The sequence below is a fragment of the Salvelinus sp. IW2-2015 genome, unplaced genomic scaffold (assembly GCF_002910315.2).
Source record: "Salvelinus sp. IW2-2015 unplaced genomic scaffold, ASM291031v2 Un_scaffold3764, whole genome shotgun sequence".
NCBI lineage: Eukaryota > Metazoa > Chordata > Actinopteri > Salmoniformes > Salmonidae > Salvelinus > Salvelinus sp. IW2-2015.
Genome location: NW_019945038.1, coordinates 35,095 through 48,452, shown reverse-complemented (window position 1 = coordinate 48,452; position 13,358 = coordinate 35,095). Strand labels below are relative to the sequence as shown.

Below are 13,358 nucleotides of genomic sequence, written 5' to 3'. Positions count from 1 at the left end.
GACTCTAGGTAGAAGTAGTGCATCCAGGGCTCGTTAAATGGCCTACCTCAGGGTTCTGGTCAGAAGTAGTGCCCTACATACAGCAGGGAACAGGAGTCCATTCGGGACCATCTGGGTATTAATAGAGAGGTTGTGTGTGTCTTCAACAGAACAACATTTTTCTGACACTGATTCAAATGGCCGACTGGCTTAGTGTAACCACTCCCCCCTCACACATTACTACTGAAGGAGATACCCTTCCACACCTCACCTGGGTTCAAATTAGGATTTGAGTTCTTTCAACAACAACAAAAAGAAGCATTTGAATGAGCCTGACTGGAGTGCCAGTTGACAGGGTTTTTGCCTCTTCCACTAGATCCATCACGGCCAGGCGAGCTCAAATGAAGTGCAGTTAAAAAGAAGAAAAAAATCATATTTGAACCCAGGCATGTTCCACCTCAAGAAGAACATTAGTTTAAATGTTACTTTATTCCCCTATGGGGCTCACTGCTTTTAATGAACACTGGTCCAAACCCAGCGAGGAAACATTACAACATGCTGATTGGACTCCAATTGGACTCCAAACACAGACGGAAACCAATTAAAGGTGTTATGACTGGGTAGAAATTGTACATTATGTTCAAGTTCTCATAGAGGTCACGCTATAATTGTGACCTTTGACAACCGAGCGATTCAGTTTGCTCCGAGGTCAGATGCGTATGTTTGCAACGTTCCTCTTCTGGTGTGAGGATATAGACAGTAGCACCTGCCATCAGCTCTAACTAACTTCCGATTTCTCTTTTTCTGTCCAGGAATTCTTGCATTGAGAATGTGATTCACTGTTAGCTCATGCAGTGTCAGTGAGAGCTACGGAAAAGTTCAGGATAGCACTAAACTGTTGATATACACTGAGTGTACCAAACATTAAGAATACCTTCCTTATTAAGAAGGAGGTATCACTCCCCCCTTTTGACCTCAGAACAGCCTATATCGTCGGGTCATGGACTCTGAAAGGTGTCGAAAGCATTCCACAGGGATGCTGCCATGTTGATCCAATGCTTCCTCCAATGCTTCCAGTTAGCTGGATGTCCTTAGGGTAGTGGACCATTCTTGATAACATGGGTAAATGTTGAGCGTAAATAACCCAGCAGCGTTGCAGTTCTTGATACAAACTGGTTGTGCCTGGCACCTACCACCATACCCCGTTCAAAGGAACTTAAATATTTTGTCTTGCCCTTCACCCACAATCCATGTCTCAACTGTCTCAAGGCCCTCACTAGCTTTAAGCACCAGCTGTCAGAGCAGCTCACAGATCACTGCACCTGTACATAGCCCATCTGTAAATAGCCCATCCAACTACCTCATCCACATACTGTATTTATTTATTTATCTTGCTCCTTTGGCACCCCAGTATCTCAGTATCTCTACTTGCACATTCATCTTCTGCACATCAATCACTCCGGTGTTTAATTGGTATATTGTAATTACTTCGCCACCATGGCATATTTATTGCCTTACCTCCCTTATCTTACCACATTTGCACTCACTGTATATAGACTTTTTTCTACTGTATCATTGGCTGTATGTTTGTTTATTCCATGTGTGTGTTGTCGTATATTTCTAACCGCTTTGCTTTATTCTTGGCCAGCTCGCAGTTGTAAATGAGAACTTGTTCTCAACTAGCCTACCTGGTTAAATAAAGGTTAAATAAATAAATAAATAAAATCACCTAATCATGATCTTCAGTTTAGAATGCAAGTTGATTAATCAGCTGTGTTTGCTAGGGATGGAGAAGAAGTGTGAGACCAATCAGGCCCCTAACAGGTCATCTTTCAGCTTGCTTTCTAAAGTGAATACACTATACTTACACTACTTACGTTTGAAAACCAACATAACGGGACAATCTCAACACTCCCTGCAGTGTAATCCTTACAATTTGCTATTTGGTATTTTATCAGGATCCCTATTAGCTGTTGCAAAATGATCCACAGTACTGTAGTGTGTGGCTCATAACCACGGGAGGTTGGTGGCACTAGTGGTAATGACTGGAGCGGAATCAGTGGAATGGTATCAAATACATCAAACATATGGTTTCCATGTGTTTGATGCCATTCCATTCACTCCGTTCCAGCCATTATTATGAGCTGTTCGTTCCTCAGCAGCCTCCGGTGCTCAAAACAGGTGTACAAGGTCACAGTTTTATAGGTAGCCGGCCTTGTTTTGGAAGTTGGAACCATCTGATACTGGTGACATACAGGTGAAGGATCTTAATTTGAGCCAGTTTGCTACAGCAGGAAAATAATCCTGCATTAACAGGAAATGTGAATTTTTGTAGGGGTTGATACATTTTTAGGAAGAGAAAATCAGGTCAAAAATGTTAACATGGAAAGACTTTTAAGAAGCTTTTTTAACCCTAAAATACCTCAACTTTCTCCTGTAACAGGMTGATCAAATTAAGATTCTGCATCTGAAGCATCACAGTATAACTGCAACATTACATGCATGCTGTAGTTTAATCAAGGCTAAGTTGAATGCAAAAAGATGTATACACTCACTACTGTACGTCGCTCTGGATAAGAGCGTCTGCTAAATGACTAAAATGTAAAAATGATATTGACCACTGCAGTACCTCTAGGAATTGGTGAGAGCTCTAAGATTGCTCGACTGTAGCAAGAGGTGAAATCCAAGTGGGCCAACTGGGTAGAACTGGAATGTTCTTGTTTGTACAGTCACAGCCATTGTTCTTTTAACCCTGTATGGTCCTTTATAGGAAACATAACACTGCTTAGGACAGCTGCCTGCTGGGACTGGCACGTGTGCTGCCAGTCATGTTGACCTCTCAGAGACATTTATTAAACGTAGTCAAACATTAGCATTCCCCCAGGGCTCGACCCTACCAGGCCCACCCAGGCCCACCCAGGCCCTACCAGGCCCTACCAGGCCCACCCAGGCCCACCCAGTCCCTACAGGCCCACCTAGGCCCCACCCAGTCCCTACCAGGCCACCCAGGCCCTACCAGGCCCACCCCAGGCCCTACCCAGGCCCTGCCTAGGGCCCACCCAGGCCTTACCAGGCCCACCCAGGCCCTACCAGGCCCACCAGGCCCTACCTAGGGCCCACCCAGGCCTACCAGGCCCCCAGACCAACTCAGGCCCCTACATCCACCCCACACTCTGTCCTCAGCTGTTGTCAGGCCATCCCCAGGAGAGGGGGTCCAGAAGCAGGAGCTAGGCCCAGCCCAGGCCACACAAAGAGTAGCAGTGCCTGTGTGTGATTGTGTGTGTGGCGTTTACTCACCTTTTGCCCTCTTTGCCCAGAGCCCCCGTCTGACCTGGCAACCCAGGGGATCCCTAGGGACAGAAGACAGAAGGGTATCATGCAGAGCAGGGCTGTCATTTGTGTAAGGCCAGGCTATGGGTGTTGCGTTACCCTAGCTTCACGGTCTAGGCCTCTCATAGCACCAGTAACACTGGACACATAGCCTAACATTCTGCTGTTTGACACGCCATTGATATTCTGCTATTTGTTGAAATGTTGCTTCTGTATAAGAGAGAGAAAGGGGCTGGATGCTAGCCTGGTGCCAGATCTGTTTGTGCTATCATGCCAATGCCTTCCTACTCATTGCCATGCCAAAGAAAGATTGGCTCGACAAGGACAGCAATGGACCAGGCTAGCTGGATGCTGGATGGATTCCTAGATAGGCTGGTTGGATGGCATTCAGTGTTAGAATGAGTGTGTCTCCAGCTTGTTTCTATGGACACAGATGTAAACTCATGGCCTCATCCCAGACCTGTTGCCAATGACAATATGAGTTAGAAAGGCAGCACAAACAGATCCTGGATCAGGCTATGGGTTAACAGCTTGTTGCTTATAAAGCTGCTGTGGAGACAGATGTTAGAGCCACATGTTCTCAGCACACCAGTGGAGGCTGCTGACGGGAGGATGGTTCATAATAATGGCTGGAACAGAGCAAACCTGGAAAACATGTGTTTGATATATTTGATACCATTCCACTGATTCCGCTCCAGTCATTACCACTAGCCTGTTCTCCCCAACTAAGATGCCACCAACCTCCTGTGCAGCACAAAGACAGCTGGCTGCCTAGTTGGCTTAATTGGTGTATGAAAATACCTAGATTTGATTTCATTCAAGTTTAATTGCTGGTGCTGGGCGTACCGTATCTCCAGTTAGGCCAGGTGGCTCCTGTCAGATGCAAATAATAGGTGTAAGACTGGTTACATAGGTGTAAGACTGGTAACATGGGTGTAAGACTGGTTACATAGGTGTAAGACTGGTTACATAGGTGTAAGACTGGTTACATAGGTGTACGACTTGTTACATAGGTGTAAGACTGGTTACATAAATGTAAGACTGGTTACATAGGTGTATGACTGGTCATATGGTGTAAGACTGGTTACATTAGGTGTTACGACTGGTTACATAGGATGTAAGACTGGTTACATAGGTGTAAGACTGGTTACATAGGTGAAGACTGGTTACATAGGTGTATGACTGGGTTACATAGGTGTATGACTGGTTACAATAGGTGTAAGACTGGTTACATAGGTGTAATGACTGGTTACATAGGTGTAAGACTGGTTACTAGGTGTAAGACTGGTTACATAGGTGTAAGACTGGTTACATAGGTGTAAGACTGGTTTACATAGGTGTAAGACTGGTTACATAGGTGTAAGACTGGTTACATAGGTGTATGACTGGTTACATAGGTGTATGACTGGTTACATGGTGCAAGACTGGTTACATAGGTGTATGACTGGTTACATAGGTGTAAGACTGGTTACTAGGTGCAAGACTGGTCACATAGGTGTAAGACTGGTTCATAGGTGTAGACTGGTTACATAGGTGTAAAGACTGGTTACATGGTGTACGACTGGTTACATAGGTGTAAGACTGGTTACATAGGTGTAAGACTGGTTACATAGGTGTAGCTGGTTCATAGGTGTACGACTGGTTACATAGGTGTAAGACTGGTTAAAAAGGTGTAGACTGGTTACAAAGGTGTAAGACTGGTTACATAGGTGTAAGACAGAGACAAGTAGAGTTCGATTCAACGGCTCAGACACAAGACGTATGTGGCAGGGTCTACAGACAATCACGGATTACAAAGGGAAAACAGCCCCATCGCGGACACCGACGTCTTGCTACCGGACAAGCTAAATACCTTCTTCGCGTGCTTTGAGGATAACACAGTGCCACCGATGTGTCCTGCTCCCAATAACTGTTGTCTCTTGTTCTCCGTGGATGACGGGAGGAAGACATTTAAACGTATTAACCTTCGCAAGGCTGTCGGCCCAGATGGCATCCTTAGCCGCGTCTTTAGAGCATGCGCAGACAAGCTGGCTGGAGTGTTTACAGACATATTCAATCCATCCCTATCCTAGTCTGCTGTCCCCACATGCTTCAAGATGTCCACCATTGTTCCTGTACCCAAGAAAGCAAAGGTAACTGAACTAAATGACTATCGCCTCGCATCACTCACTTCTGGCATCATGAAGTGAGGCTAGTTAAGGATCACATCACCTCCACCTTACATGACACCCTAGACCCACTTCAATTTTCCTACCGCCCCAATAGATCCACAGACAATTAAATTGCCATTACACTGGACACTGCCCTATCCCATCTGGACAAGAGGAATACCTATGTAAGAATGCTGTTCATTGACTACAGCTCAGCCTTCAACAACATAGTACCCTCCTATCCTCCCTGTTCACCCATGACGGCATGGCCATGCACACCTCCAACTCAATCATCAAGTTTGCAGATGACACAACAGTAGTAGGCCTGATTACCAACAATGACAAGACATCCTACAGGAAGGAGGTGAGGGCCCTGGCTGAGTGGTGCCAGGAAAATAACCTCTCCTCAACGTCAACAAAACAGGAGCTGATGGTGGACTTCGGAAACAGCAAAGGGAGCACGCCTCTATCCACATCGATGGGACCGCAGTGGGAAGGTGGAAAGCTTCATGTTCCTCGGCGTACACATCACTGAAACTGAAATGGTCCACCCACACAGACAGCCTGAAATGGTCCACCCACACAGACAGTGCTGTGAAGAAGGTGTAACAGCATCTCCTCAACCTCAGGAGGCTGAAGAAATGTGTCTTGGCCCCTAAAACCCTCACAAACTTTTACAGATGCACAATCGAGAGCATCCTGTCGGGCTGTATCACCGCCTGGTACGGCAACTGCTCCGCCCACAACCGTAAGGCTCTCCAGAGGGTAGTGAGGTCTGCACAACGCATCACCAGGGGCAAACTACCTACCCTCCAGGACACCTACACCACCCGATGTCACAGGAAGTCCAAAAAGATAATCAAGGACATCAACCACCTGAGCCACGGCCTGTTCACCCCGCTATCATCCAGAAGGAGAGGTCAGTACAGGTGCATCAAAGCTGGGACCTAGAGACTGCATAACAGCTTCTATCCCAAGGCCATCAAAATGTTAAATAGTCATCACTAGCCGGCTTCCACCCGGTTACTCAACCCTGCACCTTAGAGGCTGCTGCCGTATATACATAGACATGGAATCACTGGCCACTTTAATGATGGAGCACCAGTCACTKTAATAATGTTTACATACTGCTGCACATACAGATTTGTGTGTATTGTTGTGAATTGTTAGATACTACTGCACTGTTAGATATTACAGCACTGTTGGAGCTAGGAATACAAGCATTTCACTACACCCGCAATAACATCTGCTAAATATGTGTATGTGTCCAATACAATTTGATTTGATTTGATTATGCCACAATATAAAGGCTCATATATGCTTATAACAAGTTATGAAGCATTATATCWRCAGGCTTTAAGTAAAGTGTTACCAAAACATTTTTTTTTWWAAATCAAACAAACAATGTTTTKAACATTTCAAATTACAAAGAATAGTGTAGAGTTGTCATTCACAATGATAATGTCCGTACRCCATCCATATTAGGAACTTCCATAGTTCTCCAACATAACTCCTGCAGTTGTCATTCCTCCTCTGACAAGGCCTCATATAAACTGCTGTATGCCTGGGTCTATTGTAAATCTGACCTAGGCAGGGCCATTGTTCCGTGACCAATTACATAATAAAAAGTGCACTTCATCAAATTGATTTGGATCAGGAGGAGGGTTGTTTTGCTTCATTTATGGTTTATTTAACAGCCTGTCAGAACAGCATAGAGAGGTACGTGTCGGTGGGTACATGAGGATATGAGCTTCAGACTCAGTGTACCACATAAAAACAATGAAATGTCAAGGAAAATATGAGTATACCTGATCTCCCTTGAGTCCCTCTTTCTCCACCTGAAACAAACAACAGAAAACAATGACAACTACAATATGACAGTTACAATATCAGTCTAATTGAAGACACATTATACACTATACAAAATAGTTCAATCAGAAGAACAAAACAGCATTGGTAGATTGATCAGAAGGTGGCAGGTTATGGTTTTTGTAATCTCGTAACAATTCTTTGATAAATCCTGCTATGAATGTGGGTCAGAAGGGACTGAGTCKAAGCAGTATTATTTGAACCCAGGTTAGGGCCTTTCACAGTCACTCCTACTGGTGTTGTGGGTGGAAGGGAGGGGAGCAGACAGTCAGACAGACAGGTATGCGGACGGACGGACGGACCGGACGGACGGACGGACGGACGGACAGACAGACAGACAGACAGACAGACAGACGGACAGACGGACAGACGGACGGACGGACGGACAGACAGACAGACAGACAGACAGACAGACAGACAGAGTTGTCTGTCCTCACAAACTACTGTCCACATCCAGGGCCACAGATCAACCGATCAGCTTACACATCCATCCCAAATAAGTGGTGTCCCATTTCAATTGGCATCCTCGCAAAAACACTGACGCCTTTTTCTTGGAAGCAGCAGCTGCAGAAAATAGCCATTCATAACATGACATGTGTACAGAATGTGAAAGTCACTCACAGGCCCCTGTCTCTGTGCTTAAAGGTACAATCTGTAGTTTGTACATCCATTTTTGTACTTTTTGGGGGGGTGATATATACCCATGATAACTTCAAATGCTTCATGAGCTGAGTTCAACTGTCGTACCCCATCAAACCCGCAAATATAAGCTTGTATTTTACTCCATTTTTTGTAAACAGTATAATTGTAAACAAACACTGTACATCAGGGGTAGGCAGTTCCTGTTTATGATTTAATTGACCTGGAAGACCAGGTGTGTTGAAATTAGGCAATCACTGAACTGATGAATTAGCTCAGTTGGTCAGATGTGGTGCCTAGTTGGAACAAAACCCTGCAGTATCTGTGTACTCCAGGAACAGGGTTGCCTAGCCCTGCTGTATAGCTTCAGAAGATGGTTTAAACTATAATTTTGATCTCATGGATGGGCAGTTCTTGCATCCGCACAGTAGCTGTCCCTTAGCCGTTTACCAAAACTGTGGCAGGGTGGCGGCTTCATTGTTTTTTTGAATCACAGATTGCCTCTTTAAAACGGTGGACAGAAATCTATCGTTTAACAAGACGGCTGACAAGCTTTTGGTATCTGTGACAGCGGACGTGATGCCTCTATAAAACACCAATGTTCTATCTCACAAAGTACTGCTTTACTAACTCAATTCATTCTCAATGTATATCATATGTACACAGTACTTGTAAAAGGGAAACCTTGGGTTAAACTGAATGGGGTATATCGGCTAGTTCATCTATACTACCATTTAGTAGCATTCAGTACGTGTTCAGTGATAGTAGTCCACTATCACTGCAATGTTGTTTACAAGTCTGTTGTGAGAAGATCTGGTAACGCCAACCATGGTGTTCTCGATAGCCAGGATAGATTTTCTGTTATCCTGATCGTCTCTTATTAATGTATAATTAGCTAGAGTATAGCTCGTCAACGTGACAGTTTTGGGTTGGGGTTTGGTAAGTATTTGGGTGACATGAAAGGGTCGGTGTCACACACACTCTGCCTCGCTCCAGTGCTAATGAGACGTGGCAGGGCAGATAATTAGCTAACCACTCACAGTATACTCTTCATCTCCACCCATCACCTCCCCTAACAACACCAGCCAGGCCCTGTGTGTATTAGTGTGTGTGTGTACGTGCGTGGGTTCATGCATTGTTTGTGTGTGTGCGTGTGCGCATGTACTTGCTCTCTGTGATGTGTGTGCACCCATGCATGTGTGTGTATATTAATCTACCAGTCTCTGTCTAGGAGTTTCTAGGCTATGCTCCCACTAAGCCCCTTCTCCCTGGGCTCATGTTAACAGAACTAGAGAGGACAAGCAGACAGTGCAGCCAGCCCAATTATAGGAGCACTATGCATGAAGCAGGCTGAGGATTCTACTGGGATTCAGTAAATGCTGAGGGTCTACTGGGAGAGACTGGTGTCTGGCATCATAGACTGAGTTAGTGGGGAGGAGAAGAGAGGAGAGCAGAGGAGAGCAGAGGAGAATTGAGGAGAAGAGAGCAGACGAGAGGAGAGCGGGAGGAGAGCGGAGGAGAGGAGAGCTGAGGAGAGCAAAGCAGAGCAGAGGAGAGGAGACCTGAGGAGAGGAGGGAGGAGAGGAGGAGAGTTGAGGAGAGGAGAGCTGAGGAGAGCAGAGCAGTTGGAAGGAGAGGAAAGGAGAAGGGAGGAGAGGAAGAGCTGAGGAGAGCAGAGCAGAGGAGAGGAGACTGAGGAAGAGGAGAGCTGAGGAGAGGAGAGCTGAGGAGAAGCAGAGCAGAGGAAGGAGCACTGAGGAGAGAGAGTTGAGGAGAGGAGAGTTGAGGAGAGGAAAGGAGAAGGGAGGAGAGGAAGAGTTGATGAGAGGTTTATTCTATTCCACTGAGACATTTATTTTATGTTGGTATTCTTATATTTTTTTATTTCTTTATTGTTGTTGCATTGTCCAGAAGAACCTGCCAGTAAGCATTTATTGGACAGTGTATACCATGTGTATTCTGTACATGTAATACCTACATGTTTCAAGCAGACCACCATAGTCCCTGTGCCCAAGAAGCAAGGTAACCTGCCTAAATGACTACTGCCCCGTAGCACTCACGTCGGCAGCAATGAAGTTCTTGAAAGGCTGGTCATGGCTCACATCAACACAATCATCCCGGAAACCCTTAGACCCATTCCAATTCGCATACCGCCCAAACAGATCCGCAGATGACGCAATCTCAATCGCACTCCACACTGCCCTTTCCCACCAGGACAAAATTAACACCTTTGTAAGAATGCTGTTCATTGACTACAGCTCAGTGTTCAACACCATAGTGCCCACAAAGCTCATCACTAAGCTAAGGACCTTGGGACTAAACACCTCCCTCTACAACTGGATCCTGGACTTCCTGACGGGCCGCCCCCATGTGGTAAGTGTAGGCAACAACACATGTGCCACGCTAATCCTCAACACTGGGCCCCTCAGGGGTGCGTGCTTAGTCCCCTCCTGTACTCCCTGTTCACCCAAGACCGCGTGGCCAAGCATGACTCCAACACCATTATTAGTTTGCTGATGACACAACGGTGGTAGGCCTGAATCACCGACAACGATGANCAACACACACACAACTTCAACACACACACACACACACACACACCACTCAACCACACACACACACACACAACACACCACACACCACACTACACACACCACACAACACACCACACACACACACACACCACACACACACACACACACACAACACACACACACACACACACACACACACACACCATCACACACCCACCACCGACACACACACAGCAGTCAGTCAGTCAGTCAGTCAGTCAGTGCCAGTACTCCTCAGTGGGAGGTGGAATATGCCACCACCCCACGCTTGGTAGAAACTAAAGTTGACTTCAGATTTCAACCAGCAGCACCACCCTGTATCCCACTGCTGGCTCTGATCAGTCCTGGTCAGTCCCTGGATGGGAGAACGGATGCTGCTGGAAGTGGTGTTGGAGGGCCAATAGGAAGCCCTCTTTCCTCTGGTCAAAAACAAATATCCCACTGCCCAAGGACATTGATTGGGGACATTGTCCTGTGTACGGTGCTGTCTTTCGGATGGGACGTTAAACAGGTGTCCCGGCTCTCTGTGGTCACTAAAGATCCCATGACACTTATCGTAAGAGTAGGGGTGTTAACCCTGGTGTCCTGGCTAAATTCCCAATCTGGCCTTCATACCATCATGACCACCTAATCATCACCAGCTTCTAATTGGCTCATTCATCCCCCTCCTCTCCCCTGTAACTTCTCCCCAGGTTGTTTCTGTAAATGAGAATGTGTTCAGTCAACTTACCTGGTTAATGAATACAATGCAATCTAGAGTGTTGCAGAAAAAGGCAATTACTGTGAATACGTCTTCTGAGGTAAACACAACATACAGTTCTGAAGTCAGAACGATGTCTGTTTCATACCCAGGCGGAGGGTAACAAAGGCTGGTCTCTAAAGCGGCTTTGGGTCTATGGGCCTGCATCACAGTACGGTAAGATTGTGAATCAGAAAGCCATAGCAGATGCTAACAGAGGTTAGCGTTGGCGAGAGCTATAATCTGCACAAGAGCCATTACTACAGTCTTAATGGCCTTAGAAATGTAGTGATGGTGGGGATGAGGGTGACAAAGCTGACACATATGGACCAGGCTTGATACTGTTCAGCACTGGAGGATTCAATCATTTCTGCCGTTTATCCACAATAATACTGTTGTGGATTAGAGAGTTAAACCAACAAATGGTCACCAGGGAGGAGAGGAGAGATAAATGTGGGCCAGCCTTGTCTATGGTGGCTGGTACTGAGATATTTCACACATATGGACTTACTCCAAGATGGGATTCAGATCTACTGCACACAGATAACTTATGAGAGAGAGGGAGAACGAGAGAGAGAGAGAGAGAGAAGAGAGAGAGAGAGAGAGAGAGAGAGAGAGAGACAGAGAGAGAGAGAGAGAGAGAGAGAGAGAGAGAGAGAGAGAGAGAAAAAAAAGAGCAAGAGAGATATTCAGGGGTTATGGAGAGAAAAAATATGTGATGGAAAGAAAGAGAGATAACAGCGTTAAGTAAACAGCACGTGGATCAGTTTGTAGCGGCACGTGACATGCAGTGATACGCATATTACACGCATAGAGCTTTTTATGGCAGCCTCCCCCCTCAGCTCAGCTCCATAGGGAAGGAGTGGAATTCTAAAACATACCGACCATCGCATACAGAGAGGGAAAACCAGGCCCCTGTTTTAATGGACATCTTTATTTCATCAATACACGATACCAAGCCATCAAATAAATTCAATTAAACCCTGAACAAACAGAAGTCCATAATACAGAAKCAAACAACAAAACTGAACGTACACAGAAAAGGAGTGGAGAAAGTCCAGAACATTACTCTTCACAAATACCAAGGTCCTTTTCTTTTCCAAAATGAAAGACGGGCAGAAAGGGGTGAACACTGAATACAGCTACTTCTTTAGGTTTCTTTACACAATCAGAAGAAATGACTTTATTTCACAACATGTTACCATCCAATAGTCTGTCGATGGGTACCAAGGGTTGGAGTTGGGCTGGCAGGCCATCCATCCACTTGGAACGGTGGGTTCAGGTGGTATTTGGTATAAAGATGTTGAAGGTTTGGGGAAGGGGTTTCAGTTCTTATTAAAGGTGAGACTGTACAAAGATAGATGCCTTGTAGAGCTCTCTCTCACTATCTTTCTGTCTGAGCCAGACTAAAGGCACAGGGGGTCCACTGAACAACAGACATGTCCGTTCTAGAGAGAGAGAGAGAGAGAGAGAGAGAGAGAGAGAGAGATGAAAGGGAAGAGAAGCTGTCACTCAATGCAAGGAGCATTCAATTGCAGTGTGTGTGAGTGTGTGAGTGTGTGTGTCTGGGGTTGGTTGGTTCTTCTATCCTTGTGGGGACCTAACATCCCCAGAAGTCCCCACAAGGATAGAAGAACATAATGTGTGTGTYTGACTGCGAGTGTGTGTGTGTGCTTCCTTAGTCCTTAGACTCAGGTTGTCGTTCCTGTCTGAAAGAACTTGGACGTTCTATGTCTCTAGCTAGTTCCTCCAACACAGACAGAGGGAGCAAAGAGGAGGAGTGTCACATACCTTGCGCCTGGCAACTCATTGTGTGTGTGTGTGTGTTGGTCCTTCTATCCTCATGTGTGTGCATGTGTGTGTGAGTGAGTGTGTGTGCTTCCTCTGTCATTCAGCACTCCTGTCTAAAAAGGAAGATGGATTGTTATTCAACTGACTCGGGTTGTTGTTCCTGTCTGAAAGGGTTTTTGTTCACCTACACCCCTTTCTGGAAGTGTCTGTCTTTGTCAGGCTCCCACTCTGGGCGTAAATGAGTATGTGTGTGTGTGTGTGTGTGTGTGTGTGTGTGTGTGTGTGTGT

General features: G+C 45.8%; 1 protein-coding gene across 1 annotated transcript in view; it reads right to left on the bottom strand.

Annotated features, from left to right (window-relative positions):
* Positions 1 to 7,295, bottom strand: part of LOC112076459 (complement C1q and tumor necrosis factor-related protein 9) — a 91,987-nt gene extending 84,692 nt beyond the window's left edge. The window contains exons 1-2 of the mRNA XM_024143228.2: positions 7,268 to 7,295; positions 3,277 to 3,329 (exon numbers count right to left, since the gene is read on the bottom strand). The gene's annotated coding sequence lies outside the window, so the exon portion shown is untranslated. The remainder of the gene's footprint in view (positions 1 to 3,276; positions 3,330 to 7,267) is intronic.
* Positions 7,296 to 13,358: the final 6,063 nt, after the last annotated feature.